The 21,019-nt window shown below is 39.1% G+C and overlaps 1 protein-coding gene across 17 annotated transcripts in view; it reads right to left on the bottom strand.

The window, feature by feature from the left end:
* FGGY (FGGY carbohydrate kinase domain containing) overlaps positions 1–21,019 on the bottom strand; it is a 386,336-nt gene that overhangs the window by 288,161 nt on the left and 77,156 nt on the right. The window lies entirely within an intron of this gene.

Raw genomic sequence — 21,019 nt, 5'->3', positions numbered from 1 at the left:
GCAGTATGGGATTTGTTGTTAATATCATAATATTCACTTCTAAATATAGGTGAGCAATTTACATCCAACTCTGGGTGAAAAAATCTGTTTATGAGCTCTATATGTTGAAGATGTAACAGATGAAATATAAATGTACATTTATTATCATGAAAGCAAAATGCTAATGATGATTTTGAAATATATGTACCAAATCAATTAAGAAATGTAAAACAGTTTAATATGATAATAGAGAGAATTATCTAGTTGAGTTGACAAAGAACACTATCTTTTTTGAGACTCTGAATCCATATAAAAGGTCGAATAATATAAAGCAAAGTACTATTTAAAATGAGATTATATTAGAATTATATAACCAAATCTCTGTTTGGTTCTAGCACTCATAACATAAAATAAAATAATAATAAAGAATTACATACAATGTTTGGTTATTTAATTCCACTTCTGTCAAAAGTTTTCCAAGGAAAAGTTCTATTTAGGAATTCCTCGTATCTTATAAAGATGAATTCAAAGCAGAATGTCAACCTTCTGACTTCCATATTTCACAAGAAAAACTAAAAATATTGTTTACAAGAACACTGATAAACATTGATAAATCTCAGATGCAAATTTTTTTTAAATATAAAGAGTACATAAAACAAAGTTCTAAAAACATATTTTGTTCCTGCTAACCAATCTTTAAAATTACAGACTTTATGCTATAAGAGAACACTTCCTCAAAACTGTGTATCTGGAGGATGTGGGGCTGATATTCAGGTGAGCAGATATGTCTGGGATGCATATTTAGGACATAAATCACAATAAGGAAATTACGGATGGATGGTAATCCATCTAAGGTGGATGGTAGGGGTGAAGCTATATTGTAGGGGGCTAAAGAGTGGGTAATTGATAAATGAAGGAAACGGGTGTTGGTCCTTCATATGGAAGATGTGACTACAAAAGGAGAAAAGTGAGGCAGTGGCCCACAGTCCAACTTTATAGTGTTTTCACTTACTGAGGAAGGAAATATAAGCTGAAACATAATGGAATATATTACATCTGTACATACCAGTCTAAAGGATTATTGTTGCTTCTGAATGCCAAAGTGTATGTATAATGCTGACTCCACCCTGCCCATCCAAACTTACTTGATTCCCAAATGCTTGGCTTTAGCTGAGCCAGTTTCCTTAACAACTTTCAGAATAAACAGAAAAGCAAAACATTGAGGCCAAGACTCTTCCAGGTTCAAGTCCATGATTTTAAAGACTTGTGATTTTCCTTACATAGCACCCAGATATAGTATCCATCCGCTTCTAGACTGGATGGAAAGGACACATACACACAGATACCCAGGCGTATGCAGTACCAGATCATGGGATTCTAAAGTTCTCAGAAACGCAAGAACCTATCCTTAAGAACTTTATTTCAATCCCTACAGACATACACACGGCATGAGGAACAGAAAAAGAAAAATTCTATTGCACAGAAAGCTCTAATTGGAAGTGATAATATCACAGTGCATCAGGTCAGGAGTGCCCAATAAATGTCAAGTACTTCATGTACAATATCTAATCCTTACAAAGAGCTATTGGTATTCCTATTACAAACTATAAAAGTATGGCTCAGAAACCTAATTAGGTAACCAAGAACAAGAACTTTAGAGAGTCAGCTTTCCCGCAAATCTAGCTCTGTTACTTAAGGTAAGTTTCGGAACTTCTCTAAACCTTACTTTAATCATCTATAAAATGGGCATAATCTTACCTACCTCAGACAGTTAAAGAATTAAGAGAGAAATAAAATACCTATACAAAGTACCCAATATAATGTCTGGCATTATAAGTTAATATTCAATAAATGGTGGCCATGTTCATTGATACTGTTATTTCCCAAGACTACGTAATGACTAAGACACAGAAGGGGTATTTAAATTCATATTTGACTAATTCTAAAACCAATACAAACAATAGCATTTGTTGAGAACTTAGCACATACCAGCATTACAATTTAAATGTTTTACATGTATAATCAACAGTCAAAATAACCCTATGAAATAGGTACTAAAATTATCCCAATTTAGTTGAAGAAACTGGCATACAAAAATGCCTCATAGCTAATACCGTGTTTCCCTGAAAATAAGACCAGGTCTTATATTAATTTTTGCTCCAAAAGACGTATTAGGGCTTATGTTCAGGAGATGTCATCCTGAAAAATTATGCTGGGGCTTATTTTCTGGTTAGGTCTTATTTTCGAGGAATCACGGTAGCTATTAGAAGCTTAACTGGCTTCCTCACCCCCAATTTTAGGTACTTTCAATAAGATATGATTCCCACACCATCACCACATTCATTTATCCTTCATGCTGATGTGCCTGCATTTTGAAACCACACACAATATCTCACATATATATTGGGAACCAAGAGCATACAGAAAGGGATACTGCTTTGAGTTCTTTAAGAAGATGGGAACTATATAAACATAAAGTAATATTGTTATTACTATTTTGCAAAGACATGAACAAGTTGTATCAGGAAGTTTATTGTTCTAATTAACCAAATGGGTCGGAATCAAATAAGATTTTTCTCTATCTTTTCTTTTTCATTCTGCAAAATTTCTAGACATCTGGACCTGCTTGAAACATACCAAAGAGTGACCCCAGAAGCCACATGTGAAGTGACCCTTAGCGCCAAAAGCCCCCAGATGGACCTAAGCGGAAAGATCAATATAGTCTATTTTCCCATGGCAAATGGCCTTTGGAAATACTTTATTCCTTTTTATACTTTTATAGTCAAATGATCGTGATCAACAAGAATCAGATCAAATGACTTCAGCTGGAGAAAAATGCTGACGTGAGTGGCTAGACACATCACGTGCAACTTGTAATTCCGGGGTACAGGATCACCATGTAAGTCGAGGTTCTACAAACTCAACCCTTCTACAGTCACTTCTCATTAAGACTAGGAGCAACAGCTGGTTTATCCCACAACAAGTCCTAGAAAAACAAAACTAGACGGGCCACCATCCTTTAGATGTGCTCTTGAAAATACTGAGTCCTTGATCTGGATGGATTTTTATAGATAGCTGACAGGTCAGACCTGAGCGCATGTTATTCTAAAGGTCAAAGAGTTGGCAAAAATGGATGTGACTGTTGTCACACAAGACGGAGCTCCCTTTGAAGTCTAAGGCTTAGATGAGCTGATTGCAAAATGTTCTCTGTGAATACAGCAAAGGCAAGAGTAAAAAATAAAAATGCTACCTTGTGTAAGCTGAAACTTCTTTTAAGTAAAGCTGTGTATACTTCCCTACCCTTCTATGGTAGGACGGCCTACCACTAACATCTGGATGAAAAGCAACAATCCATGAAGTGGGAGGGTGTCAGCAAACATCACAGGAATACTTCACTGCCTACATCCGCAAATGTCCATGAAAAAAACCTTCCTCAAAGACCTTCTGGTCACAGTTTCATCTCCGTACCTGCCTCGTCCTCTATTTATGTGTGCTTACCTTACTTCCCCCCCACAGCTTGTATTTTATTCAGTGGTAACTTCTGGCCAAACTTGTTGCTACGCCACCAAATACTTGAGATGTTTCTGTGACTGTTATCATTCGGGAAGTTCCACTGTTTTGTTATCAGAATCTTCTCTGACTTTCAGTTTAGTAAATTAGACTAATATTCTACCTCATAAATCAGAAACACAACCCTGTATCCCTCGTCCCCACGGCCCCAGTAGCTGTGGAATGGAATACCAGTGGAATTAAGGAAAGTTCTTGCAGACTCAAATATCACAGAAATGCAATAATTTGTCTTTATTAATAGAAGGTCAAATACCATGTACCTTTGACAGTTGCATCAATATTTTTACAGTCCTTAGGATCTAACTTGCAGCAATGGCCTCTTTAACACACACACACACACACACACACACACACACACACACACACACACACACGTCTAAATCCTGGCATTGTTAAATCACTTTTAGATACCTTTTGAAAACAAGCACATTTAAGACATAAAGCGTTCAACCTAGTGCCTGGTTGAACGCTTTATGGAAACTGGACCTCCCAGAATTCTGGTCCTTGGAATAGCAGCTACTTTGGAGGACTTTGGAGTCCTTGCAAAATGTACAATCCATTTCTGAGAACGCACTCTGGTAAAGATGCTAGTGACCAAATTTAGCTCTTTTAGCTTTGCCTCAACATAGATACAAGCAGCACAACTTACGAAGTCAGACAATTAAGTTTGCGAACTCATCCTACAAAAAGTGCTACATACGTCATTACTGAATATCACTACGGTCACCTTCACAGTGCTGCCCTTGGGAAGCTATGCACTGATGCCAGCACCTAGCCCACTCTTCAGAGCAATTTTGGAACTCTTTTTCTGGAATGGCCATCAGAGCTGTCATCGTATTACCCTTGATGTCCTGAATGTCATCAAAATGTTTTCTTTTCAATATTTCCTTTACTTCGGGTAAAGAAAGAAGTCATTGGGGGCCAGATCAGATGAGTGGGGAGGGTGTTCCAATACAGTTATTTGTTTACTGGCTAAAAATTCCCTCACAGATGGTGCCGTGTGAGCTGGCGCATTGTTGTAATGCAAGAGCCATGAATTGTTGGTGAAAAGTTCAGGTCGGCTAACTGTTTCATGCAGCCTTTTCAGCACTTCCAAGTAGTAAACTTGGTTAACTGTTTGTCCAGTTGGTACAAATTCGTAATGAATAATCCCTCTGATATCAACAAAGGTTAGCAACATCGTTGCAACAAGTTCACGAACTCGTCAGACCTCATAAATATTCATAATGTGCCTCAATAAATCCTCACATCATCATCATGAAGTTGGTAATATTATCTTCATTTTACAGATGAAGAAACTGCCTCTCAGCAAGGTCACTTTCCTAAAATCACATATGCAAAGAGGCTGCACCAGAATTTCAAGTCCAATTCAAAGTCCAATGTTCTTTGTTTCTACCATGTGTAACCCAAGTGTCTATAGGGGCCGAGGATATTTCTGGGAAGTGTGATGACATGAAACTCTGGTTCGCTATTCACTGCTTCAGCTACCTCTCCTTTGTCTGTCATCCCTGAATCTCTGGGCTGCTCCTTCACCCTTCAGTTAGAGAAACCTGAGAGAGCAAGGCTGGATGGAGGGGGTTTTGTATTCTTTCAATTCCCAGATCCTGAAATCCATCAGTACTGGGGGGGGGGGGGGGGGGGGAATCATCAAGCTACAGACACACCCAAAATTTTGAAATCTCTCAGGAAGCTTAGCAAAACATTCACTGAAGCTAGAGCTTAGCTCCCCCACATAAATGTCACAAAAATCAGGAATACACAGAGGTAAGATATCCAAAATGTATGACTCATTTTAAGAAAAGCCTAGAAGTATCACTGAAAAGACAAGACATAACAAGTGCTGGCAAGTGTGTGGAGTAAAGGGAATTCTTGTGCACTGATGGTGGGAATGTAAATTAGTATAGCGAAAACAGAATGGAAGTTCCTTCAAAACATTCAAAGTAGAACTAGAACCATATTATCCAGAAATCCCACTTCTGGGTATAGATTTAAAGGAAATGAAAACAAGATCTCAAAGAGACATCTGCTCTCCCATGTTCACTGTAGCATTATTCACAATAGTCAAGATAAGGAAAAAATATAAGTGTCCGTCAATGGATGAATGGGTGAAGAAGATGTGGTAATATATACACAACGAAATGTTATTCAGCTACGAGAAAGAAGGAAATCTTGCCGTTTGCAACAACATGGATGGACCTTGAGGGCATTATGCTAAGTGAATAAGTCAGAGAAAGGCAAATACTGTATGATATCACTTATATGTGGAATCGGCAAAAGCTGAACTCAGACAGAGAGTGGAACGGTGGTTGCCAGGGGCTAGGGTGGGGGAAATGGAGAGATGGTGGTCGAAGGGTATTTATTAACTTCTAGTTATAAGATGAATAAGCTCTGGGGATCTAATGTACAACATGGTGATTACAATTAATAGCACTGTATCCTAAACTTGAATGTTGCTAAGAGTAAATCTTACGCATTCTCAAGACACATACAAAAAGGTAATTATGTGATGTGATGGCGGTGTTCATTTTGCAATATATGGTGTATCCAATATAGTGGTGGCAATCATTTTCAATATATAAGTGTATCAAGTCAACACAACTTGTACCTTAAACACACAACGTTATATATCGACTAGACATCAATAAATCTGTAAAAAAATTAAATCTTTATTTTCTACCCTAAAAAAAAAAACAGAAGAAAGGCCAAACGAAGGGTTAAAATTCCAGAAAAAATCATTTAGTCTTAAGAAGTGGTTCTCAAATGCTGGCACTGATCAGAAACTCCTGGAGGATTTGTTAACACACAGATGAGTGGGTCTCACTCCCCAAGTTTCTAATTCAGTAGGTGGGGGTGAGGTCGGATACTCTGCACTTCTAATGTATTTCCAGGTGACATTCCTGCTGCCGGTCTCGGGACCACACTTGGAGAACCACTGCTTTAGGGTGAATATTTACCTAACAAAGGAACTCTTTACTTTAGAAAACTAGGTGTCTGTTGGATTCCCTTAATAATCAGTTAACAAACAAGTACTGAGCTAATCAGTACTCATCAGAGGCAGGATACCATTGTGGAAAAAATCCTGGATTCTACAGCCAACTGCCTGAGTTCAAATTCCAGTTCTGTAGTTCATTACATGTGACCTTCAACAAGGTCCTTGGCTTCCTTGAACCTCAGTTGTCTTACCTATAAACAATGCATGATAATTATAAAACACATAACACGGGGCTATGGGAGGACGGAAGGACTGGTATGTCTCAAATGCTCACAACAGAGCCAGCACACTAGGTCCTTTGTTATTAGTATAAATTACTAATACTATTATTATTACACTTCCTTCTACCTCTAGAACCGTGACACCCCATCTCTGCGTTAGGACTGGGGGATAGCACAGTGGACCACACGTACAAGGTCCTGCACTCATGCAGCTGCAGTCTAGCAAGGCAGACACAACTTACGTAGTAGTTGTTTACAAAGCATTATCTTCTTAAATCAGAGGGTTCAAAGCAGGGGAACAGAGAAGAGACTACAAAATTATTTCAAATTAGAGATCAATCAGTCACTAAAAACATTTCATAAATTGGAGTATAAACCAATGGTAAAACATTGATTCTGTGTATCGTACCATACAGCTTTTTGGGAACAAACTATTATGGCTTTTCAAATAGAATGGTATGAAAAGAAAAACTCTTTCCAATCAATGCCCCCAAATTTCTCACCACCTAATAGGTGTCATGCACTCTGCACTAGGGGCTACAAAGGTGAATAAATGGGTTCTGCATCCCAAGGGTTCCTAGGTGAGTAGAAGGAAAACGTGCCAAGCGGAAATTCCAGTACAATGAGGGAAGCACTAGAACAACTAGAGGGACATGACGACGGAGTGTCTAACTGCCCCAGGGAGTCCCAAGGGTTTCACAAATCACCTGATGTCTAAGATGGGTCCTGAAGGATGAGCAACAATTCAATAAGTAGAAAAGAGGTCCTGGAGAATATTCTAGAGAGAGGGAACAGAGTGTGCAAAGACGAGAAGACATGGAAAGGGCTGGCTTGCAGAGACAGCAGCAAGATGTCTGACGTGGCTGTAATGTCGGTGAGCGACGAAGAGTGGCAGGAGATCAAGACAGCTCACAGCTCAGTTCTGTGAAAAAAATCACCCGTCTTCCATATAATAAACTCTATTTGAAGCCATTGGGGTGATGGTTAAAGATGGTAAGGAAATAAATGCATAAAGTCATAGTCTGGGTTTTGTAATGTAAGTCTAAAGTCGTCCTGGTACAAGGCAATGTTTTCATGGCAGACAGTGGTATTAAGCTCCATCTATGTGGGTCTCACATACTAGTGACAAATAATAACCATAGCACCTTGGTGCAATAATGAATATTTACAATAAGGAAAAAGCTAAAACAAATAATTGAAGCTTTGGAGATTTAGGTCCCCTTTTTTCTGAAATCAGAAACTCCTCCACAGAAATGCTTCCTGAGTGCAGCCCCTTCCCGGCTGGAACATTCTACAACTCCCAACTACCAGCACTCACAAGGGCCCATGCAAGTGAAGGGCCCTGAAGCTTAAGCTTCACTGCGTTCACTTTATGGGAAGACCACCTCAGCCATTGCCTAAAAGTCTCAATCTTTTCCGAACTTTTCAGACAAAGGCCAGATCTCAGGGCCAGAGGGAGATAGTCAGTTCACCTATAGGACAAAAAAAGGAGATAGAGAGAGAGATGAGTGCAGTGGGAGAAGAACTAGGGTTACCACCCACTCCCCCGCTAGAACATGGGCCACAGCTAGCGACATGGCTTTGGAGACATGCGATCTCAGGTTCAGGTCCAACCTCTTCTCCTTAGTAGCTGTGTGACCTTGAAAATGTTCCTTGAGCTCGCTGAGCCTTGGTTTCCTCATCTGTAAAAAAGACACACTGTAAGGAATGTCAGCTCTCTTCCCTGTGGCTATGCCTTTCCCGTGTTTTCTCCTTCTTCTTTTCCCTTACCCCACCCCACCTCTGGGGTGGTTAAGTAAGTCTCTTCTCTGTACCCCCAGCATACCCCGTGAGGACTCCACCAGAGCACATCATTCTCTTATGAATTCAGCAAGCACTCCCCCAGATACAAAGACAAAAACACACATGCTACTACCTACCAGAAGCTCATGTCTAGTGGATAAGCACAGCTCAGGGAGCCTTTCTCCACCATGAATGAGAAGCTCCTAAAGGTTGGAGTCACGTCTCATTCCACCACAGACGCTCAGGTATGGGGCAGGTTGGACCTCACTGAGAATACTATGGTTCAACTCCTGCCTCCCCAGCTCTCAGCCAGTGCCTACGCCAGTCTCACCCTGGCTTACTCCCCCCAGCCCACCCTGCTCAGCCCTTCTTGCAACAGGCCACAGAGATGCTGGTCCACACATCCTTTGCATGGCGGGATCCATGAAGCTTGGTTTCTAGGGCGCTGGGCCCACTGTTGGCACTCACCTGCATTAATAAAGAATACTGGCCCTTCCAAGGCAAAACAAAGGCAGACTTCTCCCCCAAGGGTCATTTTTCTTTTATGGGCAACAGTATACAGATCCCTGGTCCTCCACCAAACTACATTTAAAATAGCTTTTGTGCAGGATGGACACAGTGGCCATTTTTGTATGCATGTGTGCCAGCAGCAATGCAGTGATTGTAACAGGAACAATGTGCACTTCTTCCCTCTGCTGACAGAATAGATGACATTGTGTACTGGGCCGGGGAGGGGGTGGAGGGGCCTAACTAAAGAAACCAAGCCGTAAGGATTATTACATGAAATTCTGATAAAAAGCACTTCGAAGACTCTTTCCCATCATCAAAAAACCACACTGGGCAAGATCAGAGCTTAACAGCCAAAAGAAAAAAAAAAAACACACCACATTCAATCCCTGAGATCATTTTCCTGAAATAGAAAACTACATATGTTTCTCAAATTTCACATCAAGCCACTGCAGAGGCCAGACTGCAGGGCTGAATTGGGCCAAAGTAAGTAAGGGAGAGAGAGAAGAGGAGAGAGGGGGATGGGATGGGAAAGGGAGTAAACAGAAGAAAATGAGCCCATTCTTCCACATCACCACATTTCTCTAGCACAATCTAAACTTACAAACACCCCCAGTTTCACAGAACTTATAGTTAGGGTTGCTTATCGGGCAGCCTTTACTTTGTCAAATTAAGACACATTGCCTTGGATTAGCAAGACTCCTTAAATTCAAAATGACTTCATGGTTGGCTCCAAGTTCAGTGTCTCTAGGGCCAGCCGCCAGGAACATATCCACGGCACAGGCTCCCTCCCCTCTCCATACTGACCTGCCTGACTTTTCCATGGAGACAGCAGAGCAAAATCCCAAGTAGACAGGCTGTCAGTGTTAATTAAAAGTCCAAACACTTCTTTAGAAACTATCTCCAGCTCAGTATTTATACAGAATATAAGACTCTAATAGGCAGGGCTGGAGAGGGGAGCAGGAGGTTGAGAGCGGAAATAGGTTTGAATGGCATTTGGAACTCATTAATTTTTAAAAGACAGGCTGCCACCCTATATAGACCCAGAGAGGTTCAAAATGTAACGAAACCAGGAAGATGAATGAGCCGAAGACTGTTAGGAAAGCCTGGGGAGAGCGCTTAGCTTTTGAAAAGAATAATATCTGGGCAATAATGAGAGCTGACAGTTTTTATTGGTGAATGCGGTTTTGGGCACATTTTAACGATACAGGATGACAATTTTTTGTATTTAACAAAAGGAAAAGCAATCTTCTAAATGACTTGGGAACAAAGGGCTCCCTGACTGCAATTTCTTAATAACATTTAAGAATTCTCTTCAAAGGCCCTTGACAATAGTTTAGAGAGAAGAAAGGAAAATGAACAAAACAAGAAAAAAAGAAGGTATGTTAAAAGAAAAAGAAAAAAAAAAAAACTAAATAGAAGAGGTGGGGGAAGAAGAAGGAAAGAGTACAGCATTTTAACACCAATTATATCCCAAAGAGCTGAATTGTAATGTTAGACTTTAGTAATATTTTTTCGAAAGAATGAGTTTTAAGAAAGAATCCAAAAAGAGAGTTTGGTCAACACCATCAACATCTGACAGACTTAGAACTTTAGTCCCTGAGGGGCTAAATGGATCACCTAATGCAACCAGCAAATTGTGCAGATGTCGAAACTGAGTGCCCAGGGCCCACAGGTCACCTGGCTGGACCAGAGTCACGTCTTCCAAGTTTCAAGCTACGCCACCTCACGTATTTTATGATGAAGGTCCTGAGCACTGCCAAGCCCTCACAGCCCTTCCAGGGTCATGGGTTCCAAGACTGAATGCTGACATCTTTTATCGGGTTGATTGAAACTCAGAGGCTACTCAACATCACACAGGTACAACATATTCAAAAGGCCCAATAAGAAAAGTTCACAAAAGAATTCACCAACAGAGGCAGCCACCCTGCACAGGAAACTCATTTGCGAGTCCACAAAGACTGAGATGCCCTGCCCACCCTGAGGGAGGCCTTCTCAGGTCAGGGAAAGAACCCCTAAACAATGCATGACGTGGGGATGTCCCCCTTAAAATCTAACTCCTACTCTACCCACTAGTTTTACCCTCAAAGTGAGACCCTTCTGGCATTCAGTTCTGTTATCTGGAAAATGAGATTTCCCTAACTTTTTTTTTTTTTTTTTTTTTTTTTTTTTTTAGCAGTTTTATAATTTCAAAATATTTTCAGCAGAAAATATACCATCATACTATTTGTAAATGAGTAATCATATTCAGAGAGCATGCCACTCTACCATATTGAAAGAACAAATGAGATTACATTCTAAAAGTGATTCAAGGTCTCAGAGAAAATTGTTAACTAAAGGAAAAGTTATATTGCTGCTCAGTTGGAAAATTACAGTCATACTGGCTATCATCTTTCAGGCATACAAATCTCATGTCTAGATGTACACAGCAGAAATCTAAAAAAAAGTAAATAAATAACAGAAATTGAGCACATTCAGACCAGTCTTTATCTTAATGACGAGTGCACATCAGAACTACCCGAGGTCACACATTTTTACCTCCTTTGCCCCAAATGACAAAGGTGGGGGTTCTTAACCTTTTCTATCCAGGTTTGCTTTACTGGTGAAAAGTGAAAGAAGAAACATCAACCTTCCTCAGAGTTTGCCTCAACGTAGCAGACAAAGAAGGACAGTCAGCGATCTGATACTAAAGCTTTAGTGTAGGGTAGCAGGAGGATCTGTGCCTTGATTTTGATGCTTCTGATAACCATAGATGAGAAGCCTGGACAGGACGCTAACACCATCCCCCCTCCTGTCCCCTGATTGGCCCAGCAGATGCCATTTTCTCCTGCCCTCCCCAGTCTCTGAATACTGACCAGTGTGCCATCTCCTGGCACCTACCAATTCTTCGCACCCACAATAGCTCTGAGACCTTTGGTGACACTCACACTCTATGACTCACTGGACCCTGATCACATCCACAGGAAACCAAGACAATACCCCCAAACAAGGGAGAACAGGAGTCAACTGGGTGATTTGGTTGCTAAAGGCCCATCCTCCACACCCCACTTGCAAGCTGCTTAACTAAATGTAGATTCACCTTAACATTTAAAAATACAAATAAATAAAAACTAAAAACTGAAGGGAAAGATAAATGGAAGTAGAACTTCCTGTGCACTACTATGTAGCAAAAACAGGTTACAGGTTTTACCCATGGTGCTTCATTTTCTCCACGGAGCAAACCCATGTCATTTCTGTCCTCCTTCAATCGCGAAAGGAAACTGGGATTGAGAGGGATAAAAGGACTTGCCCAAATTCACCCAGCTGTTAAATGAAACAGTAACACTTTGGCTCCAGACCTTACATGAATTTGAATAGTTACATAAATGTGTACCAACTATTGCTAGATTAGAGAGAGGATACCTCTTAGATTCTCTCTCTTACTCTCTCTACACACACACACACGGAATAAGTGAATGAGTGAGTGAATGAATGATGGAAATTGTGAGCTACAGTTGCTTCAAACTATACATACCTCCTCCATGACCTCCACCTCCCTCATTTTCTCCTTGTTATTATCATAAAAGGATAATAAATTAGTAACTGGGATATTATTAAATGTAATTTACTGAAAAGATTGTGTTTTTACCTGCCTGATATTAATTCTCCATTTGTTATTTAGCAGTAAGATAAACCCAATTTTAGGGTTTCAGGTAGCAACATATTCAGCTAAAAGCCTACTTTAACCAGTCTCCATTCTAGCGAGGTAGGATCATAAACCTATGTGTCGGCCAGTGATATGAAAGCAAAAGTATTATGTAGATGTTCTAAGAATGTCGTTTAAAGAAGGCTGACATATGTGCAGTACAGCCTCTTTATGAACTCCCCACCTTCCTTCTGCCTGCTACATGAAATGTGGCCTTGACAACACTCTAGCAACTATCTTGGACCATGATGTGACCTTGAGAATGGAAGTCAGGGCTTTAGATGGGGACATTAAAATGTCAAAAGAGCTAGGCAAGTGGCAAAGTAACCCAAGACTCCAAATATCTAGATTTATTTACAGAAGGAACCCTTATGTGTTTAAGCCTTTGTTGTTTGGAATTTTCTATGACTTTTATTATTCATCAATAAAGAGATAAGGACCGTATTTCTTCTATAGAGAGTGAAAGTACTCTTCTCTCCCAAAAATAAGGGTAATGGAAATCTAATATTTATATGCTATTTCTCAGCACTATTAAATGTCCTAAAAAATAAGCTGATGTGAGAGGATGACTGAATCATCCTTCCTAGAACCTAGAAGAACTGTTTTGTATCATTGTTCTGAGAAATTATCCTTCAGTACAATCATAAAACAATGCAAATTAAATAACTTCAATATACTCATAAGAATAACTATGATTTTTTTTTTTTTTTTTCAGAACCCTTTGATTCCCACTTTGTTTTCCCACTACCTGGGGAATCCCTATCAACTTTCAACCAAGGTTTGGTCAAAAATGCTACCTTTATGATGATCTAAATTCAATCAATTTCACTTTGATTTGATAGTTTTCTAACATTAAAATATTATGGTATACAATTCATACCTGAATTTTCGTATGCCATAACTGTGTATGCCAAAACCACACTGAGAATCTACTTTACAACTACAAGGATGACGATAATTTTTTTAAATAGGAAAATAAGTGTTGGTGAGGATATGGAGAAAATGGAACCTTCATATATTGCTGGTGGGAATGTAAAACTGCGCGGCCACTGTGGAAAATTTTGGTGGTTCTTCAGAAAGCTAAACATGGAGATACCGTATGACCCAGCTATTCTACTCCTAGACATAGAATGGAAAGCAGAGATTGAGACAGATAATTATATATCAACATTCATTACAGCATTATTCACAATAGCCAAAAGGAAGAAACAACCCAAGGAGCCAACATGAGTCCATCAACAGAAGAATGGAAAAGCAAAATGTAGTCTATAAACACAATGCAATAGTATTCAGCCATAAAAAGGAAGGCAATACTGACACATGCCACAACAGAAAGAATCTTGAAAACATTATAAGAAGTGAAATAAGCCAGACATAAAAGAACACATACAACATGATTCTATTTAGACAAGGTATCTAGAACAGGCAAATTCATAGAGCACATTGTACAATTCTTGGTAGTAGAAAGATTGGAGATTAACAGGGGCTGGGGAAAGGGAAGAATGGGGAAGTATTGCTTACAGAGTTTCTGTTTGGGATGAAGAGTAAGTTTTGAAAATAGCTAGTGGTAATGGTTGTTCAATACTGTGAATGTAATTAGTGCCACTGAACTGTACACTTAACAACGGTCAAAATGGTAAATTTTGTACTATATATAGATACATAAAATTTAAATTGGTAAATTTTGTACTATATATAGAGAGATACATAACAATTCATAAAAATTAATAATGTAATACATCAAAATCATTGAACTTTACACTTTAAATGGGTACATTGTATGTATGTGAACTATATCTCAATAAAGCTGTTTTTTTGTTGTTTGTTTTTTTAAATCAAGTCTTATTTCAAATACACAACTAAGAAAGGCAGTCAGGCGGCCAAGAACGGAGGAAGCGATGTGGACTGCAGGTGTGTCACCAGGGGCAGACATTACAGTGGGATTTTCTCCCTCCTCTCCCCATGCTGCTGCTTTGGCCCATGGAGGATGAGACTGCAGCCCCTTTCCTTCTCCACTCAGAGCAGCACCAGAGGAAGCACAGCTGACTTTGCACCCCCATCCCCTTACTGAATTTTCTCCAAAGAAGGAAATCATCTGAGTGGGAGACTGGAATAAATTAAGCCACATTTTAAGGATCACCATGTTCAAGATAAGATGATCAGTGAGGCCTAGAACATCAAGCCCACTCCTTCACTACCTACGCCTACGTGCAACCAGCATGCCTTGGCTGCAGGTAAGCACACCTGGGCAGGCTCTGCCTTCGTGTGACTGACTCAGCTACTGGACTTGAGATCTGGTTGACGTATTTACACATATATGTGTGTGTGTGTGTGTGTGTGTGTGTGTGTCTGTGTGTCTGTGTGTGTGTGTATATATATATGTGTATATATATATCTGAATATGCAGGTGCTGGTTTAGCCTCACTTCTGAGCTGTTATTATCCATCCAGTATACCAGAAGTTCTACATGAGTACATTGGAGATTAAAGAGTACTTTCTAATATAATGAGGTAATTTAGTCTTCATTTAGCTAACGTGCTATATACCGTGTTTCCCCGAAAATAAGACCTAGCCGGACAATCAGCTCTAATGTGTCTTTTGGAGCAAAAATTAATATAAGACCCGGTCTTATTTTACTGAAATATAATATAAATTACAATATAATATAATATAATGTAATATAATATAGTGTAGTGTAGTGTAATGTAATATGATAAATATAGTACAATATAATACCGGGTCTTATATTAATTTTTGCTCCAAAAGACTCATCAGAGCTGATTGTCCAGCTAAGTCGAACATTTTCAGGGAAACATGGTGTGTAGTCGCTATCAGTCAGAACCCCAAAGGCAAGGAAAAGTCAGTGGCACTTTGAATCCTTAACAACAGGGATATCTGCTAGGGGTTTAAATAATGAAGCTTAAAGTTAATTGTCCTAAGTGTGATAATGGCACTGTGGCTATATAAGAGAATGTCACGCTCTTGGGTGTTCACATTGCAGAATTGAAGAGGTAAGAATGTAATAGATGACATTCATTTACAAATGGTTCAGCAAAATCAATGCATATATGCCTGTCAGAGATAGAGCATTTGAGAACACAACTGTAACAAAATATTAATAACTGATAAATGGAGGTGAAAGATATGGTGTTCAATATACCATTCTCTCAACTTTTCTGTAGGTTTAAAATTTTTCAAAACACTGGGGAAAATACTAAAACAACATCAAAAAGTGAGATCTTGCCAATATTTAAGGAAACACTGAAATCCAATATAAATATTAGTAATTGACATAAATAGGTAATTGATATATGAACTACTAATTGACATAATTTTTAATTGACATTAACATAAATAAGTGGTTGAATATAAGAAAAACTGCATTTAATAATCAGAAATGCAAATTAAAATAAGATACCATTTTAAGTCTAAAAACTTGGCTAAATTGACACAGACATATTATACTGTCATAGGATAGAATATTATACAGGTATCAAAAACATATTTTCAGATAATATTTATTGATATGGAAAATACAATAATATATTAAGTATAAAATAAGTTGCACAGATTTATAATTAAAAAAATTAAAAGCAGTAGAGTAAGAGTCTAAATAAAGTTATTTTTGGAGATTATATTTGGAAAATAACTACAGACCTGGATCAATAACCCAACAATAAATAATCTTCTCACATGAGAGCCAATAACCATGAGAAAAATAATAGTACAATAATATCCTTTATAAACCCAAAACATAGACAACCATATAAACCAGGAAAATAGTTCCTATTTTAAAAGGGATTACAGTTTCTAAAAAACATAAATGCATCTCTTTAACATAGAAGATAGGATATTTACTGACTACTTACACAGAATTGGACGTTGCAGTGAAGAAAAGAGGGAAGGGAAAATAGATCATATAAAGAAATAAGAGGGAAAATAAAACTGATATTCTAGAAATTCAGCCCTGTTTTTCCATATGTCATAGAAACGTCTCAGAAATTCTAACATGTAACTTCTTAGGAAGATTTACCAAAGTGTCTCTTGTACCCAAGGAACCTGGTCGTCAATTTCGTTTAGTCCAAAGCAATGTAAATGGGTTGAGAATAGATAAATCTCTCATACAAAATAATTCAAAATCATGTATGTAGATACTCTGCCCCCAAGAAGGTCAAGCATAACTCCCTGTTCTTTAAGTGAGGGCTGTGAATAATGACTTCCTTCTGAATAGAAGGGCAAGAGGAGTAACTTTACAGTGGAGACACCCGACATACAGTACCTCAGCCAGCTGATCAAGGTCAACAACAACAAGTCGTACTGATCCTATACACCCTTGATGTGATATGAGAATGGTACTCATCACAGAACGGTCTTCCTCCCAAAAATATACTACCTAAGTCTCATCATAGAAAAAAAAATCAGACAAATTCCCATAGAGGGACATGGTACAAAATACATGACCAGTACTCTTCAAAACTGTCAAGGCCATCAAAGTTGAGAAATTGTCACAACCAGAAAGAGCCTAAGGAGACATGATTAAATGTATATGGTATCCTGGATAGAATCCTGGAACAGAAAAAGGACATTAGAAAAAAACTAAAGTGTGAATAAAGTATGGAATTTAATAATATATCAATATTGGTTCGTCAATTGTGACAAATGCATCACATTAATTTAAGATGTTAATAATTGGGGAAATTGGGTACCAAGTACCTAGAAACTCTCTACTGTCATCACAATTTTTCTGTTAATCTAAAACTGTTTTAACATAAAACATCTATTTGAAATTATAACTGAATTTAAAAGGACACACTTTTAAATAATTTATAGAATACTGCCAACCCTTGCTAATCTATTGGAAAATTCTCTCAGACTCAAGGGTTTTCCAAGTTCTCCTTCTCCTGAACAGCAGCCAGGTTCTTATCTGCTCACTCAGTTAATCTTGACTATATTCTAATCTTTGTTTTGGCCACTAGGAAGCTTGGAAACAAACCTGTCAGTAATAATAAAGAACCTAATAGTTTCTATGAAGCTCTTATATTCATCTTAGTTATTCTATTGAAATATTTTCACTCCATTGTGATTTTTCAAAAATTTTTATCACTTGTTTTATCTTTTATTACCAGTCACCTCAAACCTCTTTAGAGTGAGGACTTATATATGTGAATGTTTTTGTCTGATTATACCAAATTTTATTATTCAATTCCTGACTTCCCATTTCTCATGTTAGCAAAATTCTGGACAGTTACCCACTCAACGCCTAGAATGTGGCAAACTAATAAAACATTCAGCTTCAGTTCTTAAACTGCAAATGGTACCACCACCGCCTGCTTTAACCCATGGTTTCCAGTACTAAGGGAGTTCACAGTTGATGATACGCATAGTACAGATAAAGAGAAGGCATGCAATAAATGATAATTACCATTATTATTGGTAATAACAAAAACAGCAATCATTATTTTCATTAAAATAATGAAAAGAATAGAGCTGAATTACAAATTAATCACAGGCCAGGTGGTGATTTTCTCAGTGACCCAGATACACCAGAATAGCTGCCATATTTTGGAGGATAAGAAAAATAGCTAAAGGGGAGGTGGGGGGAAACACGAGCAGGGGAGGAGAAACAGATAGAAGGACGAGAAGGAGTACTTCTTACTTGTCACTGCCAAAAACAAGTCTGAAAGCTTTAAGACAAGATGAAATCCAATCACTTTTCAGCCTTGACTCCACTAGAATAATAAAAGGAAAAAAAGGAGGGAAAAAAAAAAAAAACACCCTCTAGCCTTTTTGGCACTCATTTCCCCAAAGCCTCCCAAAACAATCACAGTAAGAGCCAAATAAACACCAAATCTGAACCTCTGTTTGGCCCAGAGGATGCCAAGCACATATTTTACTGCCCAAAGTTTTTTTTGGCATTGGCACATTCAATTTCAGACCCTCATCTTCCTTATTCTAGACAAGAGGACAATGGGGATTTTCATTAAAAGAACTAGGCATTGTTGAAATGTTGTGTGCCACACCTTTCATCCACAGTAACTCTAAGCCCCTCAGTAACCCTGAGAGGATATCCAGATGAGGACCAGAGCCTCAGGGGGTGAAGTAATCCCTCCAGGTTCTTGCAGAAAGTACACAGTGAAGACACTAAACTCAGGTCAGTCTGATTACGAGGACCTCCCTCTTTCCGCTATGTCAGAAACTTAATGCAAAGACTCCTTGAGAAAATCAACAGAGAAAGGGAACTAAATAAAATAGCTAATTCCTTCAAAAAACGTCTCAGCACTACATTGCAAGTTTTCCTCTTACCCCACTCCGTCCATACACTAAACCCATGGAGTGCTGTCATTATCCAACTGTACAATCGAGAAAGTTCAAAGGGGTTACTGGTTTCACCCTGATCCTGCAGGCAGAAATAGAAAAGGGAGAAAAAAATGGAGACTAAGGAAACAGTAGGAGAGAAAAGACAGATGTAAGAGATAGGTGTGCCAGGGAGAGGGCAACCAACCATCTTTGCAAGAGACACTGGGTAGCCTGGTGTCCAAGGCCCACATGCTTTTCTCTAAAAGAGAGGGAACATGGAGGGATAGCCTCTGAAGGAACTCACGAGTACCCTATACAGGGGCAAGGAGCAGGGGGAGAAGAACTGCAAATTTGAACTAATCAAAATAAAATGAGTCATGAGTGTCAAAGCTAATTTTTAAAAAGTGGCAGGGATGAGTGGACAGTCAAGAATCATTTCTGAGCATTAACCTTTCTGCTTCCTCAGGGTTTGAGATTGCCATGAGCAGGGCTGAAAGCCCCCAAGCGTATTCTTATAGGTCAACCAGAAGCTCTCCATTTTTAAATTCACCAAATTCACGTGTCCTTTTAAAATGCTTCCAATCCCTCAGAGGGATTGGAAGTCTCCTATTACGTCAGGATGAGAGACCCATATTACTTTCAGGCATATTCTGTTAGGTAACATTGTCTAAAATTACCTGATCATATAACCACTGGGGCACTTGTTAAACATACAAATCCCCAGGTACCCCATGGAGATTCTGATTCCCTGGGCTTCAAACTGGAAGCCCTGGCGATCTGTGCTTTGAATAAATACTTCAGCTGATTCCGGCCTAGTTTAGAAAAAAATTGGTTTAATAGGACTCTCTAAACAAGCTTATGAAGTAGGTATCATGATCCCCATTTTACAGGTAAAGACAGCGAGATTCAAAGAACGTGCCCAAGATGACACACTCCTGTGTGGCAGCGTCACGGGCTGGAGGTCATATTGTGACACCACAGTGGGTATGGATGCCACCACATTTAAATTTATCTGAGCCAGAGCTAGCTTCAAAAAGCCCACTCCTTGGTATCTTCATATGGCATCAGACACCAGGAAATGGGGGTGTAGACTATCCAGCACCATCAGAAAGAACCAGGGAGGAAGTCAACGCCCTGAATTGAGTAACACCCGAGGAAAAAGACAAGAAAAGCAAGGTCCTCCTACACTGCAGTTCTATTTTTGAGTCCTCAAGGTTTGCAGGACAATGGGGTATTGCTGATACCCACCCACACTATTAGCACCGCTTTGACGAATAGGTCTATTTGGCTAAAAGGACGAAAACTTGTTATTTCACTACTGCACAAAGGTCAGATAAAACCTAGAGAAAAGTCCTTCCAGAAATAACTTCAGACAATTAATGTCACACCAAAAGAGGAATGTCCAAGATGAGATCTTCACCTACACACTGGCCTCCCCAGTGGTGATAACAGGATAGCGATGACTAATTGCACCTTCTGGGGGAAAGTTCAGACCTCTCCTCCAGAGCCTGCTCCCCCAGAGAGGGGAGAGCACCTACGCTTTGCTGCAGCCATCTGCATACACATGTGGATCCCGACTACCCTGAGACCTCTGACTGATGGTCATTTCATTGGTAGCAGGGGAGGATCAGCCACACGAAGAATGACGTGCTTGTGAAACATGTCCTCTCCTATCTCCTTTCTGGAAGCCCGTGCTGCTTAACTATCACATTCTTATCAACACTCTACAAGAAAAGGTCCAAATCATACAAAATGAGATAGAGAAAAAGAGCACAGGGAAGACGGTATTCCTATTCCCAGCTTCCTGAGTTTAAATAAAAAGGAAAATGGGGAAGGAGGATTTAGCCGTCTCTGAATGAGCTGATTTTATGATATAACACCTGCCTCCCTAAATATATGTATTTATGTAGGTTATCTGTCCTCTGGAAATGATCCCATTCCTCAGAGATTTGCTCAATACAGATTCTAAATCGTTTTCAAAATGAG

The sequence above is a fragment of the Rhinolophus sinicus genome, chromosome 14 (genome assembly GCF_057876585.1).
Source record: "Rhinolophus sinicus isolate RSI-liver-muscle chromosome 14, RSI-T2T, whole genome shotgun sequence".
Classification (NCBI taxonomy): domain Eukaryota; kingdom Metazoa; phylum Chordata; class Mammalia; order Chiroptera; family Rhinolophidae; genus Rhinolophus; species Rhinolophus sinicus.
The sequence above is the reverse complement of the archived record's forward strand: the minus strand, read 5'-3'. Positions and strand labels throughout refer to the sequence as shown.